The sequence below is a fragment of the Amblyomma americanum genome, chromosome 1 (assembly GCF_052857255.1).
Source record: "Amblyomma americanum isolate KBUSLIRL-KWMA chromosome 1, ASM5285725v1, whole genome shotgun sequence".
In the NCBI taxonomy this organism is placed as follows: domain Eukaryota; kingdom Metazoa; phylum Arthropoda; class Arachnida; order Ixodida; family Ixodidae; genus Amblyomma; species Amblyomma americanum.
The window spans coordinates 41,063,365-41,070,234 of NC_135497.1; positions in this window are offsets into that span (position 1 = coordinate 41,063,365).

The window sequence follows — 6,870 nt, forward strand, 5'->3', positions numbered from 1 at the left end:
TCAGTGCACGTTAAAGATCCCCAGGTGGTCGAAATTATTCCAGAGCCCTCCAGTACAGCACGTCTTAATGCCTTTCTTCTTTCACTCCTTCCTTTATCCCTTTCTTTAGAGCGCGGCTCGTGTGTCCGCCGATATGTGATAGAGCTACTGCCCCATTTCCTTACCCCCAAACCCATTTTCAATGCCTAAAGTGACGGATGCGGTGCAGTGGAAACACTAGAACACCTGCTCCTTCACTGTACCGCGTTCGCCGATGCTCGTCGCGATATGCTCGCCGCCTATAGGGCGCAGGGCATACTACCAGACTTCATCAAGGCGCTATTGTGGCCGCAGGGCAGTGCGCGCACTCGTGAGCGAAATTTGGTGAGCCTCTGTGCATTCCTCGAACACACGGGCTTGGCGTCCCGTTTGTTCTCCGTCAGGTAGTAACACGCAGTGGCCGAACGCTCCGAGAGTTCTACCATGAACGATTAATAACTGGACGCCCCACTCCAGTTGTAACCAACACAGTGCTGCGCGCGTGTGTGATTTAATTCCTCTAAAATGAACTAATCACGCGCACAACCTGGACACATTTCTTATTGTGTGAACAGTGTACATATTACTTCTCCCCCTATCCTCTCTTCCTGTCCCCTCTCCTCTTTCATTTCATTTCTCCATTCTGCCTGCTATCCTTTATTTCCGCTGCCCCAGCTCAGGTGCTTCAGTATCGATGGCAGATGCCGGGGCTAGCAAAAATCTTTTGCTTCCTTTTTACTATTATTTTTAATAAAACCACTACCACCAATGCCGAAAGAAATTTCTCCCCCACAACTGCTACAACGAGCAGCAAAATGCGTTGAAAGATACGTGACGAAAAGAGGACTAGCCTTCTCTACAGAAGAGTCCGAACTATTGAGGGTAGGAAGACATCCCACCGACGCGCCGCTCGAAGTGAAACTAGAGGAGCAAAACATCCCGGAGAAAAACATGATCAGAGTCCTAGGGATGTGGCTGCAAGCAAGCAGAAAATGCAGCCACACACTCTGCCTGCTCGGCAAGTCAGCCGAACAGGTAGGCAGACTGATAACCAGTGTCTCTAACCGAAGACATGGATTGAAAGAAGACACGCTAAAACTAGTACGAAGCCTCATAGTCAGTAGGGTCATCTACTCGCTGCCATACCACCCCATGATCAAAAGCGAAACGGAGCAGGCAAAGACAATCCTAAGGAAGGCCTACAAGACGGCACTCCACCTACCAAGAAACACAACGAATGAGAAGCTCCTACAGCTAGGAATCAGCAACACCTTTGTGGAGCTGGCAGAAGCACAGCACGAAGCACAGCTGCAACGACTCAGAAACACGGCTGCAGGAAGAGCGCTCCTGACAAGGTTGGGTCGCGTCCCAAAGGGGCATTTCGATCGATCCGCCGATATACCCGACGAGGTCCGTGAAACCCTGCAGGTCAAACCCATTCCGAAAAACATGGGCCCAAATCTCCACACGGCCATTAGACAGGCGCGGACAGATTATGTGGAGAGGTACTTAGCCAAATTAGAAAACACAGTCTTCACGGATGCAACCATGTATCCATGGAATAGACGCGAAAGATACTACAAGACAGCTTCAATGGTAGTTGATAACGCATGCAATCTAATCACCAGCGCAACTACACGTAGCGTCAGGATAGCAGAAGCGGAGGAAGTCGCTGTTGCGCTGGCAGCGGCTGATGGCTATCGAAAAGACGAATCATTGGTCATCCTAACGGACTCAAAAGAGACATGCAGAAACTATACGAAAGGTAGAATCTGCAGGGCTTCCTTAGCTATCCTCCGCGAAGCAGGACACCTACGAAAAACAGCAACCCACAAATTAATCTGGATTCCGCACACACGGGGATAGAAGGAAACGAAAGGTCAGACAGCTTGGCTCGAGAGATCACGTACCGAGCCGAGCGGCCATACGCCCTGGGACAGCTCTTCACCGTGGAGATCGGATTTTCAAAATACCTAAACTATTAAAGAGGCAGGATAATTAGTTGATCCCCGCCACATAAGGGCCTAACACAACAAGAAGCAGCTAGTTGGCGGAGGCTGCAAACGGGAACATTCTTTAACCTACACATTCTTAGCAAAATGTATCCTACATAGTAAGGGAACACATGCCCGTAGTGCGGAGCAACCCCCACACTTTACCATATAACCTGGGAGTGTAAGCGAAACTACACGTTCCACCAACACAAAACCCTGAGTGCGGAGCAGGGGGAGAGCCGGCTCACCAGCAGCGAGATCGCCGCCCAAAGGGCAATGGTGCAGCACGCAAGCGAAGCAGCGCGACTCAGTGGAGCCCTGGACTAGGGGCCCAACCCTGCTTTGAAGGTCAAGATTCTGCAGCGATGCAGGCGAAGACCGAACGCTAAACCCTTAATGGACCAAATAAAGTTTTTCCCCTCTCTCTCCCCACCCGACATGACCAAGAAGAAAAAAAGAAGCCGAGCGCGCAGGGGCGCGTGGTCGCTTGTGCTTCGCGTGGCCCATCGTCACGAGACCTTTCCGGCGGGTACATAAGGAGGCGACATGCGATCCTGCAACCCGTAATTCGTTAAGGAGAGGCGTGCAGGCTGCCCCTGCCACAGCTACCACGTCAATATATATATATATATATATATATATATATATATATATATATATATATATATATATATATATATATATATATATATATAATGTAACGTGAAGATGTGCACACCAAAAGGGAAAAATATATTTACAGGGAAACAGCTTACAGCCACGCAGCCGAACAACCGGGCACGCGAAGCCCAGTAGCAGAAACGCACTTCGTCCTCTTCGCGTTCCAAGCGCGAGCGCACCAAGCACGAGCGTTCCAAGCACAAGCACAACCGTAGCATAACTCCCGGCGGCAAAAGCACCGTCCCGGTGCTAAGTGGATGATGTAGCAGGCGTGTGGTACGGTTTGAGACGGACTACATGAACGACGTCAGTCAAAGGGCTAGTGGACGATGTCGGAGCATGAAGAGGTGTAATCTCGTAGGTCACGTCGGTCACCTGACGGAGAACTCGATAAGGGCCACTGTACTGACGTAGAAGTTTCTCAGAGAGACCGACATGGCGAGAAGGAGACCAAAGGAGGACGAGTGAGCCCGGCGGATAGTGTACTGGGCGATGCCGGCGGTCGTAAACTGACTTCTGGTAGGTCTGAGATGCGGTGAGCCGGTCTCGGGCGATTTAACGGGCCATAGTTGCTCGGGAGATGGCGTCACGTGCATACTCTGTGGTCGAGGCAGTAGAACTCGGTAGTAATGTATCCAATGGCAGCGCAGGATGCCGACCAAACAGAAGGTAGAAAGGAGAATAGCCGGTGGTATCATGCCGCGACGAATTATAAGCAAATGTTACATAAGGCAAGGCAACGTCCCAATCGCGGTGGTCGGGCGAGACATACATGGATAGCATATCGGTCAGAGTCCTGTTGAGGCGCTCGGTAAGCCCGTTCGTCTGGGGATGGTAAGCTGTAGTGAGCTTATGCTGCGTGCCACAGGACCGGAGGATATCGTCAACTACTCGGGACAAAAAGTAGCGGCCGCGGTCCGTCAGCAATTGGTGTGGAGCGCCGTGGTGGAGGATTACGTTCTGCAAGAGAGGTGCGGGGTACAGCGGGTGTGAGGTGCGGGGTACAGCCACAGCAAGCACGGAACTTCGCAGCGGTCGTCAGCTCGCCGGCTCTTCAACCATGACCAGCGAAGGGGCCGCTCCGTCGGCGTCCACCAACCCGGCGTTCATCATTGCCCATCCGAGAGATCCTGGGACCTTCAACGGAACGGACGGCGTCGACGTGGAGGACTGGCTCGCAATGTACGAGCGCGTGAGCACACACAACAGTTGGGACCCGACCCTAAAGTTGGCCAACGTCATCTTCTACCTGACGGGCACTGCCAGGGTATGGTTCGAGACCCACGAGGATGAACTCACCAGCTGGGATCTCTGCAAGCGCAAGCTTTGTGACCTGTTTGGTAAGCCATTCGGGCGTCAGCTCGCTGCGAAGAAGGAGCTCGCATGCCGTGCACAAACGTCCACAGAGTCCTATGTATCATACATTCAGGACATATTAGCCCTCTGCATGAAAGTCGACGCCACTATGTCAGAGTGCGACAAAGTAGGTCACGTGCTCAAAGGCATCGCAGATGACGCCTTTAACCTTCTTGTATACAAGGACTGCGGAATGGTTGACGCAATCATCAAGGAATGCCGCCGGTTCGAACAAGCGAAGAGCCGCCGAATTTCTCCGCAGTTCACGCGGTTGCCGAATACGACTGCGACGTCGTCCTGTGTAGACTCGACTCCACCGAGCCGTCTGCCGACATCTGAGAGCCTGACACGACTTGTGCGCCAAGAAGTAGAGGCAATGTCCCCCGTTGCGTTTCATCCGCCCGCAACAGACAGTACTCCAGCAGTATCCCTTATACAGGCTGTCGTTCGCAAAGAATTTGCCAATCTTGGGATTCAACCTGTTTGCTCAGTTAGTGCCCCATATGCTCGCCGCATGTCCCCGGAGCTCGGTTCTGAACGTGCATACTACCCTCGACGCAGCCGCAATCCAGATGAATGGAGAACACCTGATGACAGGCCCATCTGCTTTAACTGCTCCCGAGTTGGCCACATATCTCGACACTGCCGAAGCCGTCCGTCCTCGACCTACAGCCGCTACCCGCCGGGTTCTGCATATTCCCGCCGCTCTCCCTCGCCCTCGGAAACGACCTCTTCTGGCCACAACGCTCAGACCCCGCTTACCAACCGTTCGTCGTCACCTCAGCGCCGTCGATCTCCATCGCCCCGACCTCGCCGCCCTTCGTCGCCGGCCCCATATGCCCGCTCCCGGTCGGAAAACTGATGGCTGCAGCGTCTGGGGGTGATGTTGCTCTGACGACCCGACCAGAAAACCCTCCTTTAACTCTTCATGCTCATCGGAACATCCTTAACGTCGACGTGGACGGGGTCCCTGTTACCGCTCTGATCGACACTGGAGCGCACGTCTCAGTCATGAATGCTCGTCTTCGCCGTCGCCTAAGGAAAGTGCTCACTCCTGCCCCCTCAACTGTGGTCCGTGTTGCAGATGGCGGTATGTCTATTGTCGTCGGAATGTGTACTGCTCGTGTTTCAATAGCCGGCCGCCATACTTCTGTGCTCTTCACTGTCCTCGAACACTGCCCTCATGACATCATTCTCGGCCTTGACTTTCTCACCGACCATTCCGCCCTTATAGATTGCGCCACAAGCATCGTTCAACTCGCTCTACCTGTTCCTTCAGAGCCACCGGATCCAATTGTTCACCGACTGTGCACCGCCGACTTTGTCCGCCTGGACCCCGATGCCGCCACTTATGTCCGTTTCTCCTCGGTCCCGCCAGTTCCCGATGGTGACTACATCATTACTCCGGTTCCTGATGTGCCCTTTACACGCAGTGTTGCCCTTGCGCATACAGTTGTCACCATGTCGGCAAATCAAGCGTCCCTTCCGGTTCTTAACTTTGCCTCTTACGTTCAGCCGCTCCCACAAGGTATGTCGCTCGCCACGCTGTGCCCTGCTGCCGAATGCGTCGTATCGGCGGTGAGAAGCGTCCCACCCTCGTCGAACTGCCGCGACTCTGACGTCCCACCACCTGATGAATATGCAAAAATGATTGCTGCTGACCTCTTACCAGGGCAAGCTCACGACCTTCGGTATCTTCTGTCGTCTTTTCGCGACATCTTTGACTTCGATGACCGCCCTTTGGCTCGAACATCTGTGGTCACGCATCGCATCAACACTGGTGACGCAGCTCCTATTCACAGACGACCCTACAGAGTGTCCAGTACAGAACGCACCATCATACAGCAAGAGGTGGACAAGATGCTCAGTAGAGGAACGCCGACTGCGCTCGGAGCGAGCGGACGCATCTTATATGCGGTCTGCGATTTTCCGGCGATTTCACCAGTTTCCGGCTATTTACAGCCACCAATTTTTCACAGGACGGCCCGCCACCCATCCGGCGTCACCTGTGGGACTTTTAACTACTTTCAGGCGAGTGTCTTCAACTTTACGGCCGATTTGCGGCAACGCCCGCCCGCGGGAGCTAGGCCTAACGGCTCCGCACGCCTAGTGCGTGCTCTGCTCCCACCTGCGGCGGCGACGCCCGCTTCGCCTCGACGGCGCTTCCCTGCATTTAAAGATGCAGTACACAGTCACCGGCACGGATGTTACCGCCGCGGAGCTGGCCGATGGCACTTGGACGGCGCTCGAAATGCAACGCCGCTACAGACGCCCGCCACCACCGGCAACGCCGCCGGCCAACACCCAAACGCCTGCAGCCACCACTGTCCTGTCAGACCAACGACCCCGCGGCCGTCCACCACCGCCGACTAAAAAACGACCACTTCCTCGCCTGCCTACAGAGGACTACAAAATCGTCTTCCGACCGCAAGGTACCGTCGACCTCAACGCAGTCGGCCCGGCCAAATCGGCGATGGCCATCTACAACGCCGCCAAGATCGACGGCCGCCTTGCAATCACCGCCGACCAAGTCCGCATCCACCCCACAAACAACACTGTTACCATCAGCACACCGGAAAAAGAACGGGCGTTCCTGTATGCTAAAATACAAACGTTAACCATTGACTCCAATGCCATCCGGGTAGCCACGTACGCCCCAGCCCCCGATGACTCCGTTCGAGGAATCATATACAGAGCCTACAGTCACGAGACCGACTCTGAGATCCTCGCTGAGCTCCAAGCTCGAAACCCTGATCTCCCCGTAGTCGCCGCACGCCGCATGGGCCGCACACGACATTTCGTGGTGACTATCGCCAATGCCAAGCTACCCCGCTACGTGAGG